Genomic DNA, 14,375 nt, shown 5'->3' on the forward strand with positions numbered 1-14,375 from the left:
TCGCAGGGCCTGTCATGGCTCCAAAGTAACAGAGTTAGCCGCACGGCTGAGGGGCGCGCCACATCGTCTTCACATTGTCGCATCAAGGGTGCCATCTTATCGCATCGCCCCAGAATGTCCCATCGCATTGAGGCGCCATCTTGTTGCATCGTAACCGGAACTCGGTACGAGAATCAACGCATCACCTCCTCTCCGGTAAGGACCAAGACGTATCCCCTACTCTGCGCAAGCATTGAGGCACGACGCATCGTATCCTACGAAGCAAGAAACCAACGCATCTCCCTCCCTGCAAACCTTTTGTTTGTTTTGCGTTATGCATCCAGGTACTTTTCGAGAAATGTGTCGCATGGAAAAAAGCAGGCTGTCTCCCTTCTCTATGCGGATGACGCAGTGCTAATGGCCAGAACTAGGATAGGCGCCCAGAAGGCACTCGCTAAATATACAGAGTTCATGGAATCAAGGGGTCTAAAAATGAATCCTCAAAAATCCTTTGTGATGATGTGTGGGAAAGGACGGGCCAAATGTAAGGCCATCAAGGCGGATGGCCTCTCAATTGAACACACTAAAACATTTTCTTATTTGGGGGTGCTACAAGACGGCTCTGGCTCGTGGGGTCCAGCAGTGAAGAGTAGGACTCTATTGTTTAAACTTTCCATTGCGGCATTAATGAATTTTGCCAAAAAACTAGGGAAGAGACCTCCTGAAATTCTCTTAAAAATATATATGGCAAAATGTAAAAGCATCGTACTTTATGGGGTGGGTATTTGGGGTTTTCAAAATGTAGCGTCGATCCAAACAGCAGAAAACTGTTTTTTAAGATATTTGTTAGGGCTTCCTCAGGGCACGTCAGTTTTCAACTGTCATACAGAATTAGGTATGGATTTTATTTCTGACCTCATAAAATTGCAACCAATCTTACTCTGGCAGAGAGTATGGGCTTCAGAAGCGTTGTCCCTCAACTGGGAAATTATTAAGGACGCTATGGCCCTGGATAACGCAAAACAAATTCCATGGCTAGAGTACGTTAGGAAAATGTTAATTGATCTGCAAAGGCCGGAACTATATAACAACCCGGAATTGATTAGTGGGCTGTCTAGAAAAGAATTAAAAAGGTTATGCATGATCCATTTCGAGATGTTAAGATGTTCGAGTGAACTTACTAAAAAAACAGTAATTCAACATCAAATGTCCTTGTCCTGTTATGCGATCGAACCCTATTTAATTCTTTGTATTATGGGCTTCGACCGTTTTATCTTGACTAGGTTTAGATTTGATTTATTTCATTGTCTAGTAACTTTTCCAACAAAAAACGATTGGTCTAGGAATTTGGAACTATGCCCGTGTGATAATTTATCATCACAATCTACATTTCATGTAATCCTATTCTGTAAGCATTATGAGAATGAATGCAGAAGATGGATTAAACATTACTTGAGACAGGGTTTTTGGCGGCAATGTCGACCAGCGTATTTAAGCCTACAGCAATTGGAAAATGGAAAATGTATCATGATCATGATTGGTTTTTTAAAAAGTATTCTGTGGAAACGGAATTCTATGATCTGTTAATTTTTTTAATGCTTTAGATTGACAATGTACCAATTTAATAATATTTTTAAATGTTTTTAAAAATGTGGTTGTTATTTAATATGAAATGTTGTATATATATTTGTCGCTTTTATGATTTTCTTTATTGTTAAAATCGAATAAAGCAATTCTAATTCTAATTCTAGAAGCAAGGGTCCCTATTTTGTCAAAGGTACCTACCTTTGCCAACTAGAGACCCCCAGTTCTAACAGGGGGAGTCACAATCAAAGAAGGGAAAAGGCAAAAAGAAACCTTGGTGTCATATCTGTAAAGAGAAGACCCATTGGACAAAAGATGTCAGTTGTCTAAGGGCCAAGGAATCTACTCCAGCCACCACTGCCCCTAAGGTAACTGTTCCCCCTAGCTCAGTTCAAAGTGGTGGTACACAGAATAGGGCCTAGTCAGATTTCCAATTCGGGCTGTTTTAGTCTGTGATGGAGGCATGGATATTGCTTTCTTATTTGTCAGTCCCAGTAATCTGGGCAAGTACAGACAACAGCCTGTGATCAATGGTACAGAGGCCATGGCATACAGGGACACAAGTGCAAGTGTCACAATGGTGACAAAAGATCTTGTGGGACCCGAACAGATCATACTTGATGAGATGTACCAAGTGACCAATGCAAGCAATGTCAGGACAGACCATTCCTTGGCAGTTGTGAATTTCACCTGGGGAGGCGTACCTGGCCCTAAGAAAGTTGTGGGTAGCTCAGACCTCCCTGTTGAATGCTTATTGGGCAATGATTTGGAAATGTCAGTTTGGGCTTAAGTGGAACTCAGGACACATGCAGACATTCTAGGCATCCCTGCAAAGGTGTTTGCCATGACTAGGTCACAGGCAAAAATGTATTTCACTGAACAGGCCCTGGATCCTGGAAAAATGGACCAGGTGCCTTCCAAGTGAAGTAGCAGTAGTGGTAAGGCAGTATCTCCCCCCCTGCTTCAGAGTACAGATCAGTCTCTTGAAGAAGATGATCTTAGTCCTGAGGAAGAACTGTCTCAGAGGAACTTGGACCGGATAAGGTTGAGTTCTTGGAGACAGGGGGGCCTTCCAGGGCAGACCTGAGCCAGGAGCATCAGAGCTGCCCTTCTCTTGAACCCCTCAGACAGCAAGCTGCTGCTGAGGCTGCTGGGCGTGCCAGTGGGTCCCACAGGATCTACTGGGATGATGGACTCTCATACTGAGAGGGTAGACACCCCAAACCTGGTGCAACCAGGAGGTTGGTTATTCCTCTGAGGTTTAGGGGCTTCCCATTGACACTGGCACACGATGTTAGGAGTCGGGCGTTATGTGCTATTAAGGGACTACATCTCCCAGAAAGCCTAGAGGCAGGAGGGGATTGTGCACTCTCCCATGAAGCTCTAGGAATGGTCAGATGATGGGGAAGATATAATCCAGCTGATACCTGTCGCCAGTGCTTGGCTTTCTTCGTTTGGATCTTGGCCGTGCTCTCCTGTTTGTTGGATTCCTGCTTTTCCTCAGCCTCTCTAGTGTCTGTGAGCCGCAATTTTTGGGTTCCTAGTTGGTATGCTGCAATAGCACGAGGCCGCGCAATTCCCTGTGTTTGGCCATTCATTTTTGGAGTCGTGCTGTATTCTGTTCGTGTTTCCTTTACCTCCCGCCCCCCCAGCGTACGTCATCCCTCCTCCAGAACCAAGGCGCCGTGGAAACTCTTTCTACTTTGCCCCAAGCAGAGTTTCCTGCTTTGTTAATCCTCTGTGAGGGTTGTGCAGTGAATTACCCTTCCTCATGCCTGTAATTTTTGTTTTCATTCAATTCAGCTGCTCTTCAGTGTAACGCGATTCCGTGTTAATTGAGTTTGAGCAGCTGAAACCAGCGGGGGACACCCCGCCTTCCTTGGGAGCTCCGTGATTACAAGCTTTTCCTTTCTCGTTTTTTTGGACTGCAGCACTGACAAGGACTTTAAATCAGTGTTTGGGAAAGCACAATTCTGCATGAGGAATATATATTTTTTTCTTAATTTTGGAGCTTGCCTTGTTATTTCCTATATTTAGTGGTTAATGAGTTATAGCGCAGGAGCGCTGGGATTTATGTTATGTGGACACTAAAAGCTCTTCTTGTACCTGCCAGCCTACAGACTCTAGTGTGTGCTCAAGGCTGGGAAATCGCTACTATAAAAAGACCATCACTTTCTACCAGTTCTGTGAACAAGTAAGTGGAAGAGTGCACAATACCTATAGTGATTGTTTAGTGTTTGCTTGCGCGTTTGTATCACTGTCTGATATCATATTGTTTTTCCTCTCAGATAGCTCTTTTGCCTTCTTGCTGAATGTGTCCTTCTCACTGTCGGCTGCTGTGGGACTTCTTGGTTTGCTGCTCTTGGTCCCTCCTTTTTTGGACATATTGGCTCCCTTTTGTGTGTTATCTCAAGTATGGGGTAGCGGTATCTCTAAGAAAGGAAAGGACACTCTCTTCACTCCTGGGGAAAAAAGGGGTCTTAGGCTAAGAACCCTTAAAAATACAATACATGATATCCCATTAGCAGGATACTTAGGCCAAAACAAGACCTGGGACAGACTTGGCCTCACATGTCAGAGGACACAAAGGAGTTTTGTTGCTCATGTATCACTTGCCAAGCCAGTGGTAAGGCAGGTGGTACTACAAAGGCCCCCTGATACCACTACCTGTGGTGGGGGTTTCCTTTGAGAGGTTGGAATTGACATTGTTGGTCCCATGGATCCTCAGACTGCATCTGGGTACAGATTCATACTAGTGGTGGTGGAACATGCCACTGGGTATCCAGAAGCAATTCCACTGAGGATCTACCACAGCTCCTGTTGTGGCTAGAGCCCTCCTGGGAATCTTTTCCAGGGTGAGTTTTCCTAAGGAGGTAGTATCCGACAGAGGTGCAAACATTATGTCTGGTTACTTTACTGCTATGTGGAAGGAGTGTGCAGTAAATTTACAACCCCTTATCACCCACAATGCAATGGGTTAGTTGAGAGATTCAACAAAATGCTCAAGGGCATGATTAAAGGTCTCGCTGAAAAGCTCAGGCATAGATGGAACATCCTTTTGCCCTGCCTTCTCTTTGCCTACTGAGAGGTTCCTCAGAAGGGGGTTGGTGACAGCTCTTTTGAACTCTGGTTGGACATCCAGTTAGGGGTCCTTTATGTCTAGTGGAGGAGGGATGGTGGACTATGTACTTAGTCTCCGCTCCAGGATGGCTGAGTACATGAAGTAGGCATCCAAAAACCTTGAGGCTAACCAGGAATTACAAAAGGCCTGGCATGACCAAAAGGCTGTTGGCGCTGTTTATCAGCCAGGACAGAAAGTATGGCTGTTGAAACCTGTGGCCCCAGCAGCCCTGTAAGACAAGTGGAGTGGACCTCATACTATCATTGAGCAAAAGGGAGAGGTTACCTACCTGGTGGACCTTGGAACTCCCAGAAGCCCCCATAGGGTACTCCATGTAAACAGGCTCAAGCCATATGTGGACATGGCAGAAATGGGCTTGCTCATGGCTACTGATGAGGGATAGGAGGAAGAGAGTGATCCACCTTCTGACCTGCTCTCACAGAACCCTGATGATGGTTCAGTTGATGGTATAGCCTGGCAGGCAGCCTCACTGACTAGCAGCAAACTGTAGTCTTGGTACCAAAACCTCACACCCAGGGTGGTAAGAGAGAGATTAGGTTCTGTGTTGACTACAGAGGTCCCAATGCAGTCACTAGGACTGATGCCCATCCAATACCCAGGGCAGATGAACTTATAGCCAAGTTTCTGAGTAAACGTGACCTGACAGCTGGTTACTGGCAAATCAGATTAGCTGAGGATGCAAAACCAAAAACAGCATTTTCAACCCCTAGTGGGCACTACCAGCTTGTGGTGATGCCATTTGGCTTGAAGAATACACCTGCCACTTTTCAAAGGTTGGTGAACAAAGTCCATACAGGCTTGGAAGCCTATAGTGCAGCTTATCTAGATGATATTGCTGTCTTTAGCTCCACCTTGGAGGATCACCTGGTCCACCTGAGAAATGTTTTAGGGGCTCTGCAAAAAGCAGGCCTCACTATGAAGGCCACCAAGTGCCAGATAGGGCAGAGTACGGTTGTATACCTAGGCTACCTTGTAGGTGGAGGTCAGGTTCAACCATTGCAGAGCAAAATCCAGACCATCGTGGACTGGGTTGCTCCAACTACCCAAACTCAGGTCAGAGCTTTCTTGGTTCTGACTCCGTATTACAGGAGGTTTGTCAAAGGATATGGATCCATAGTGACCCCTTTGAATGATCTAACTTCCAAAATAATGCCTAAGAAAGTTCAGTGGACAGTTAGTTGTCAAAAGGCATTTGATGACCTGAAGGAGGCCATGTGCACTGCTCCCATTCTGCAAAGTCCTGACTATTCCAAACAAGTCATTGTTCAAACTGATTCATCTGAGTTGGGGGTAGGGGCTGTGTTATCACAACTGAATGAAGAGGTCAGCATCAGGTAGTAGCTTTTATTAGCAGAAGGCTGCCCCCCAGAGAGAAACGTTGGTTAGCTATTGAGAGGGAGGCCTTTGCTGTGGTTTTCGCCAAGAAGAAGCTGAGGCAATACTTGTTTGGCGCTCACTTCATTGTTCAAACAGACCACCAGCCCCTCTTATGGTTAAAACAGATGAAGGGTGAATACCCCAAACTTTTGAGGTTGTCCATTTCCCTACAGTGGATGGGCTATACAGTGGAACATAGTCCTGGGAGTAACCATGCCAAAGCAGATGAACTCTCAATATATTTCCACTTATAACATGAAGACTCAACTGGTCAAGGTTAGGGGGGTTGGGTGTAGGAGAGTAGAATCTGCCTCTTATGGTTCCCCCCACCTTTTGCTGATATATCACTGTTTCTGACTTAGACTGACTGGGATCCTGTTGTTCAGGACCCAAGTCTATCTGCTTTTTCCGGTATAGTGATTGCATGTACTTTAGGTACACTCCAGATTGGATTGCTGTCGTATTGCTTCAAGACCAGCTGTCGTATTGCTTCAAGAAACTCATATATCTGCGGCTAAAAGTGGGGTTGCTATCTTTCTTAATCAGAATTTAGATGTAGAAATTGTACAGCATGAAGATGGGGGGACAGGACGGTGGTGTTTTGTGTTACGTGCCTAATAAAAGGTAGGAAAAGACCAATTACATTCGTTAGTTTCTATGCCCCCGTGGAAGACTGCGCCCCAATCTATGACAAGTTATTTCAATCCTTATTGTTAGTCAGGGGGGACATAGTGATAGGTGGGGATTTCAATATCCTTATAGATTTAAAATTAGATTCCACCAGTAGACCAAGAAAACAATCTAAACCAAAATCAAGAAGATCCATTATGCAGAATATATGCAGAATATATCTTTACTGGATCTTTGTGATCCGTGGCGTGTTAAATTTCCACAGAAAAAAGAATTTTTGTGTTGGTCTGGGAGACATAAATCATCATTGCGATTAGATTTCTTTCTAGCTTCAAGAGTATTAACATTTTCCTATCAAAAATGATTTCATAATGGCTTTTCAGACCACGCAATGTTGCTAATTGAATTTGAAGTAGGTGAAGAGATGAAATCATTAAAAAGATGGATATTTATTAAAATGCACTTGCAGGACAGTAACTGGATTTCTTTTTTAGAATTAGAAATCTCTGAATTTATAGCTCGCAATCTACAGACAGCCCCACTTCATATTGTTTGGGATTCACTAAAAGCTTTTATTCGTGGGATCATAATTAGTAAAGATGCAGAAGAATGGCGTATTATTAAACAAACTAAGACCTTACTCTATCAAAAAATCCACTCACTTACTCTGCAGCGTCAAGTGAACCCCTCGAGTGATGTGCAAAAAGAATTAAATGAGGTTAAACGTGAACTTAACACGCTCCTTTTTTCTCAGAGTGAACAGCAATTCTTAATAAAATCTCAGAGGGTTTACGAGGAGAGTAATTTCTCCGGGAAGCTCCTTGCCTGGCAGGCAAAAGAGCAAGCCACCGCAAAATTAATCCATTCTTTAAAATGCCCTGTCACTCAAGTTGAAGTTTCACAGACGGATGCTATTGGTTCCATTATGTTGTCCCACTATAAACAGATATATAGTCAGCAGCAAATTATAGACCATTCTAAGCTCTCACATTTTTTAACCAAGCATATTATGCCCTCTCTATCACACATAGATAGTGATTCAATGCAACGGTTATTTACCAAACCAGAATTAGAACTAGTGGTTAAAAACTTACCAATTGGTAAAGCTTGTGGCCCCGATGGCTTTCCGGCTGAATTTTTTAAGAGTTTTTTCTCTCCGCTCTCTGATTTATTATTGCAATTATTCAACCATATGTTAATGGGTGGTCAAGTTTCGTATTCTTTTGGGGAGGGGACCGTTGTTAGTTTTCCTAAGAAAGGTAAAGATTCAAAAGACCCTAACTCGTACCGACCTATTACACTACTTAATACCGACTATAAGATTCTTACGAAATTACTAGCAATACGTTTTAATTCAATTGCAACAGATCTTATCCACCTAGATCAGAATGGTTTTGTGGCAGGCCGGCAATTAGCAACTAATACCCATTTTCTTACAGAAGCGTTAGATTATTTTTAAGTTAAAAAAGTCCCGGCCTTAATTTTATTATTAGATGCGGAGAATACTTTTGGTTTAGTAGTTTGGTCAACTTTATTTGTTATTTTAAAACACTTTGGTATCCCTTCACAAATTATTAGTTTAATCCAAAATTTATACACGGGTGCCAGAGCAAATATAATTATAAATTCTGTTATGGTGGGCGCAGTTTCGGTCGAACGGGGCACCAGACAGGGTTGCCCCTTATCCCCTATCCTTTTTGCTTTTTTTATTGAACCGCTAGCCATTGCTATCCGTGAATCTGTAAATATCCCTCCACCTATTACATCTATGGCAAAAATTAAACTCTATGCCGATGATATCATGTTGATAACTAAGACAGATATCCAATCTCAAACCGCTGTTTTGCAGCTCTTTGAAGAATTTGAGGCTCTAGGAGGATACCGAATTAACAAAAAAAAAACTGAAATTTTAGTATGTGGTGGCGGGGAGGTGGTTTTACACGCGGATTTAGCTGGCTGTATCAATCCAAGACCAAAACGATATTTAGGGGTTATGTTTTCCACCTTGGTTGCTGAGTTATTTACGTTGAATTTTGACCCACTTGTACAAAAAGTTCAATCCTTATTTACTAGATGGGGCTCACTACCACTCTCTATTATGGGACGGGTGGCACTGATAAAGATGTCTGTTTTACCACTATTCAATTTTTTATTTTCAGCTGTCCCATGCTTTCTACCCAGTAGTTTTTTTTCTAAAGTAGAATCCCTATTCCCGAATTTCATATGGGCTAAAAAACGCCCCAGGATAGCGATAAGGATACTTTACGTAGATACTGAATTGGGAGGCTTATCTCTCCCCAATCTCAGAGATTATTGTAGCGCATATTTTGCTCAGTATTTAGAACGATTTAAATCAGAAAGACAGAATCCAAATTTTTTTATTAATTTTTTCTTTGACAAAATTAGTCAAGAGGCTCAAACCCCTGTTCCTTTGCACATCCCTAAATCGCCAAAACTCACTCGATATAAAATAATGTATTGGTTTTTTAAACGTCGGGACGCTCTCCTGAAAAAATATTCTCTTCCGCAGTTCAATTCTAGAACTCCTCTAAGGAATGCTCTCATTTTTATGAGAATTAAAATCGGATCTGATATTGTTTATCAATGGGAGCGAGCTGGGTTTAGTACTTTATTTGACTTTATAAGAGAAGGGACTTGGCTGTCACCAAGAGAAATGCAACAATTAATCCCAGGGAAGTTTATGTTATTTAACTCATATGTTTCGATTTTTAAAGTTCTGGGACAAGTGGAAGTAAGAATGATTGATTCTCCTTGTCAGCTGTCGGATGATCTATTTCTGATTTCTCAGAATAAGAAACCAGGAGCATGGAAACGTTATTTGGCTCAATACACTGATTTAGACCCTAGTACAAGAGCCATTAAAAAATGGCAAGAACAAGAAAATCATGCTCTTACTATGAATACCTGGAAGTGTATAAACAAATTGAATTTTAGTGTTCTTCGTGGATCTAATTGGAGGAGAATGATTTTTTTTACTAAATGGCTTCTTTATCGAACTCCTGCTGTCATCTCAAAAATGTTTACGAAAGTTAATGCTGTCTGTTTTAGATGTAAGCAACATAGTCCCGCCAATTGGCCCCACATTACAGTTCACTGTACTAAAATCGTTCCCTTTTGGACTGATATATTCGAATACTTACAAAAGTTTTGTGGGATTCAGATTGATTATAATGTTAAATTAATATTTAATGGATATGATAGTGATCTCGGCTTGTTAGGACAGTCGGTTAAATTATTATTTATTGTGATGGCAGTTGCGAGGTCCTTGGTTCTACAGAATTGGAAATCAACTCAAGCTCCTGTGTTTAATATCTGGCTTCTGAAAATGAGAAATGTTAGAACAAGCGAATTTCGTTATGCAAAGCGAATTGGGGGGATAAGGAAATTTGATAAAATTTGGAAATCATTCTTTGAGTAATTTTGGAAACTGTATTATGTAAAATGATTTTGAATTGTTTGGATGTCAATATATGCATTTTCTTTACTAGTTGAAACTTGATACAAAAACTTCAATAATAAAATGTGTTAAAAAAAAAAAACAGATTGGATTCTGGGGTACCCTTATCACTCCCTAGTATATGGTACACCATATACCCAGAGCATAGGTACCCCCAGAGGCCCCCCTGGGGCTGAAGCATGCATTGTGCCACCCCTGAGAGGCTATTAAAAATTACACCACATGTCCGCAGCTGCAGCCTGAGCAAGGAGGTGCATGCACCCTTTACTTAGATATAGGTTCCCTATATCTAGTCTAAATCACTACACATAGAAACACCTATGTCAGTCCTTAAAAATCCTGAAGGCAGGGTGCTGGGCTTTGTGTGAGAGGATGCCCCTGCATGGGTAGGGCCCCTCTTCAGCCTTCGTAACCTATTCTCCGGGGTTGTCTGTGATACAACCAACCATAAATACTTAAGTGCATTTTAACATCGCGGTAAGTGCTAACTTTAAAATGACTGCTTGGAAACATGTCGTGTTTGGTGTCAAACACCTTGGAATCATACCTCCCCACCAGTAATTGGCGGGGGAGGTATGATTCCACCCTCCTAGAGGGACTTCTGTGGATCAACGGTCTACCCGTAACCAGCTTTCTCGACCTGGGCATCAGAAAATGAATGCTGCCCGCCACAGACACGAGTCTACCCTCCTGCTGCCAAGCTCAAGCAGAGTAAGGCCTGAAAATAGGTTTCCTGTCACAGGGAGCGTTGACTTCCTCCCAGACAGGCTTTAGTGTATTGGGGCTGGGTGGGTGCACTCTGAGAGTGCCAGAAAGTCTGCACTGGGGGCACATTTGGTGTCCCCTTGTATAGTCCAGCTCAAACCAGTTCTAGGTCTATTTGCTTCTGCTCTGCCACAAAACTGGACAAGGAACATGGGTGTAGCAACTCCTCTGTCCTGCCCCCTCCCCTAGGAGGGTCCCCGGAGTCAGTCCAACTCCTTCCCTGGGTATAGAGTGGGAAACTTGATTCCAAGACTATGGATTTTACCCTGGCAAAACTCTGCAACAGAAACCAAGTACTTCGACAGTCTACACTTTGCTGGATGACAGAAGAATCTCCTTTGGAGTAAAGTAGTTACTCCCCTGCAGCAGCAGGCACCTAGATGCATCTGACTGGTTTGCATCTCCCAAGCTCCTGAGGACTCCGAAGATTTCTGCAACACAGGAGGTGGGTTTCAGAATGTCCCTGAGGTCGATCTGCCTTCTTAGCAATCCTGAGACCAGTATCCGTTGTGGGGACCGTGCAATCTGAACCCCTGTGCACTTTTGCTGCAGCATATGCTTTTGGAAATTCCTGAGGCTGTGCTTTTTTACTACATGTAGTGCCAACCAGAGCAGCATTTTCATTGAAGATTTCCAGCCTCTACTCCAACGAGTGCTCTGTGGGTTGGTGCTTTGTGAATTTGCTCAATGTCTCCTTGTGATCCCTGGTCCATTGGCCTGTGGGTCTTGGCGAGGTTCACTTAGATTTTCATTGGGCTTCCCTCGTTGCTCCAGATGTGCCCTGACTCCCCATAGCTTGGAGAGTCTCCTGGACCTTGCTCGTCCACACCGTGACCTGTTTCCTCTGCCCATGTGGGTTGCCTTTGCCAAGGCTTGTTGGCGTTCAATATGGACACTGACCCCTCAGCACTCGACATCCTTCATGGAACAGCTCACCTCCAGATTTTGGTCATCATTGAAATCTCCTGGTCCCTGCGGCTGCAGAGTCAAGCATCCTATCTTCACACCTGAAGCCTCCGACATCGGTGGGCATTCGTCTATCGAGTCCCTGGTCAACCTGAAGTGACCCAGACTCTGTCCCCTCCACTTTCAAGTTCTTCTCACCTCAGATCCAGGCTTGGATTCCACCGGACACTTTTTATCTTCTCGGCAGCAGCACTTCTTCGCATCATGCCATTGAAAACACTTGACCCCTATTCACCCGGCTCCTTTGGGATAGGTAACACAGGTACCTCAGTACTCACAAGGATGCCTGCTTTAGAACCTGCTATGTTCCAAAGGGTTTGCTTGAAGTCCTCTCCAAAGTGTCTTTAAGCTGTAATTTTCCAAACATGACTTTCCCATAGAGTTGTACGAAGCACCATCTGTGTTCCCACACTGCACCTGACCTCCGTGGGCTCCCTGTGTCACTCCTTTGGGTGGTTCCTTGGGGTCCCAGCGATTCTATTGGCTCTAGGCCCTGTGTATAGTGAAGTCATTATTGTTATACCATTTTTTTAGTATATGGTTCGGTCTCTCCCTGGAGCCCGCTGTGTATTGTGCTGTTTACTGATGTTCTATTGATTAAATATTGTGTGCCTTATGTTCTAATCTCATATAGAGATTTGGCCCAGAGTGTTTAGTAATGAATTAAAAAAAAATGTATAGAACACTTGTGTGGTTCTCCTTTCATTTGATCACTAAGGAGGTTCTCTTCTGGTAAAATAAGTTGCTTTACATTCCTTCAAGACTTAGACTGAAGGCTGCTTTCCATTGCTACCACCGGGATAGCTTTCTATAAAGGTTAGCTATGACCTAATCACCATGAGGGTCATTTGAACTGGTGCAAGGTGCCCACTTTCATTGTGGATGTTCTGATGCTTTAAGTATTCATGTTCCCAATCAACTAATGTTAGTGAACTTTCAGTTTAGGTTTGATAAGTGCTGTACTGGCTTTCACTGCAGTAACTACAACTCACTCACTCACCAACCATGCACAGTGTTGTCATGAATGATGTCATTTCAGATGTTGCTGTGATGTTACTAGTGATGTCATAAAACATGTCATGAGTTATGGGATATGGGAGGTAATTAGCAATGCATGATGAGGGTGTGAGTTATAGTTACTTTATGGTACGAGAGACAGTTACTTTAGATAACTATAACTGGTGAATTTCAGTGTTTCTATCAGTTTAAAAACAGTATGTTTTAATTGACATTTTGACCTAACAATAACATCCCTTTAACCTTTAGTTATTCAGCAAATTCCCTAGGCTTTTTCATTATGTCACATAAGATATAATTACAATTCCTAACTATAATGCCACTTTAAAATTATTTTTTCAATGACTTTCTAGGTTTATTAGTAATATTTTATTACCATACATAAACCCAACATCATGGCTCACGACCAAAGGCCATGCACAGGGTAAGGTTGGCTGCAGTGCCTGTGGTGCTGGATTGGGCATAGGGCCTGGCCTGTGGCCAGGTCCTGCATCCAGCCAAGGGCCCTGTGGACCAAATATCCATGGCCCAGCTTCATTTAAAGGTGATGGGGCATGCAGCTCCCTTCGGCATGCCTTGGAAGACCTCAGGACCCCATCCCCCAGAACAAACATTCATTAAAAGGGGAGATAGCATGTGGCCCCCCTCCCTGAGCAGTCCCCCTTTACCCGATCTGCTGGGGACATATTCTTTTTTAAGGAGTGGGGGTACACAACCTCCTCTCCAAACCTTTACATGCCCTAGGAATCCCATCATCCTTAGCCCTATTGCCCACCTGTAGGCAGCCAAACCCACGTTGTGCATGGCCTTTGGCCATGCGAGGCATAGGGTTGGCCACAGGGCCTGCCCCCCCGGCAGGCAGCTAACTCTACACTGTTCACGACCTTCAGCCATGTGTGGCATGGTGTTGGCCACAGGGTCTGGCCACATAACCCACATCCCTAAGGCACTTCAGACTGCAGGGATCCCACCCCCTGGGGCCTTTTTTTTTTAAAGGGACAGGGGCACATGTCTCCTCTAACCCCATGCCCCAGTGCCAAACTTAAATGAAGGAGAAGGGGGCACGAGCACCCCCTTTCCGGAGCCTATAGTGGCCCAGGGAACTCATCCCTTGACACTGTGGTGCTCGTGGGTGGGTGCCCTAGGTGTTCACTTGGGGCACCCTCCATACAGTAAGCTGGGGGCTGCAGCGAGTGCCCCTGGGCCTCGCTGCCCCAGTCAGCTCCTTGCATGAACCCATCCTGGGTGCTGAGGGAGCTGGCATTGCTCTCACCCAGTTGGGAGCAGCAGTTTTTGTTTGTTCCGTCCCGGCGAGAGCAATGTGTGTTACCCTGTCTGCAGGAGCACATTCCTGTGGGTAGGGAAAACATGTCTGCTCCCACCCATTGGGACCTTTAATAATGCTTGCGCTAGGTAGGAGCACACATAAGTTTCCTG

This window comes from Lissotriton vulgaris, chromosome 6, assembly GCF_964263255.1.
Source record: "Lissotriton vulgaris chromosome 6, aLisVul1.2, whole genome shotgun sequence".
Taxonomy (NCBI): Eukaryota; Metazoa; Chordata; class Amphibia; order Caudata; family Salamandridae; genus Lissotriton; species Lissotriton vulgaris.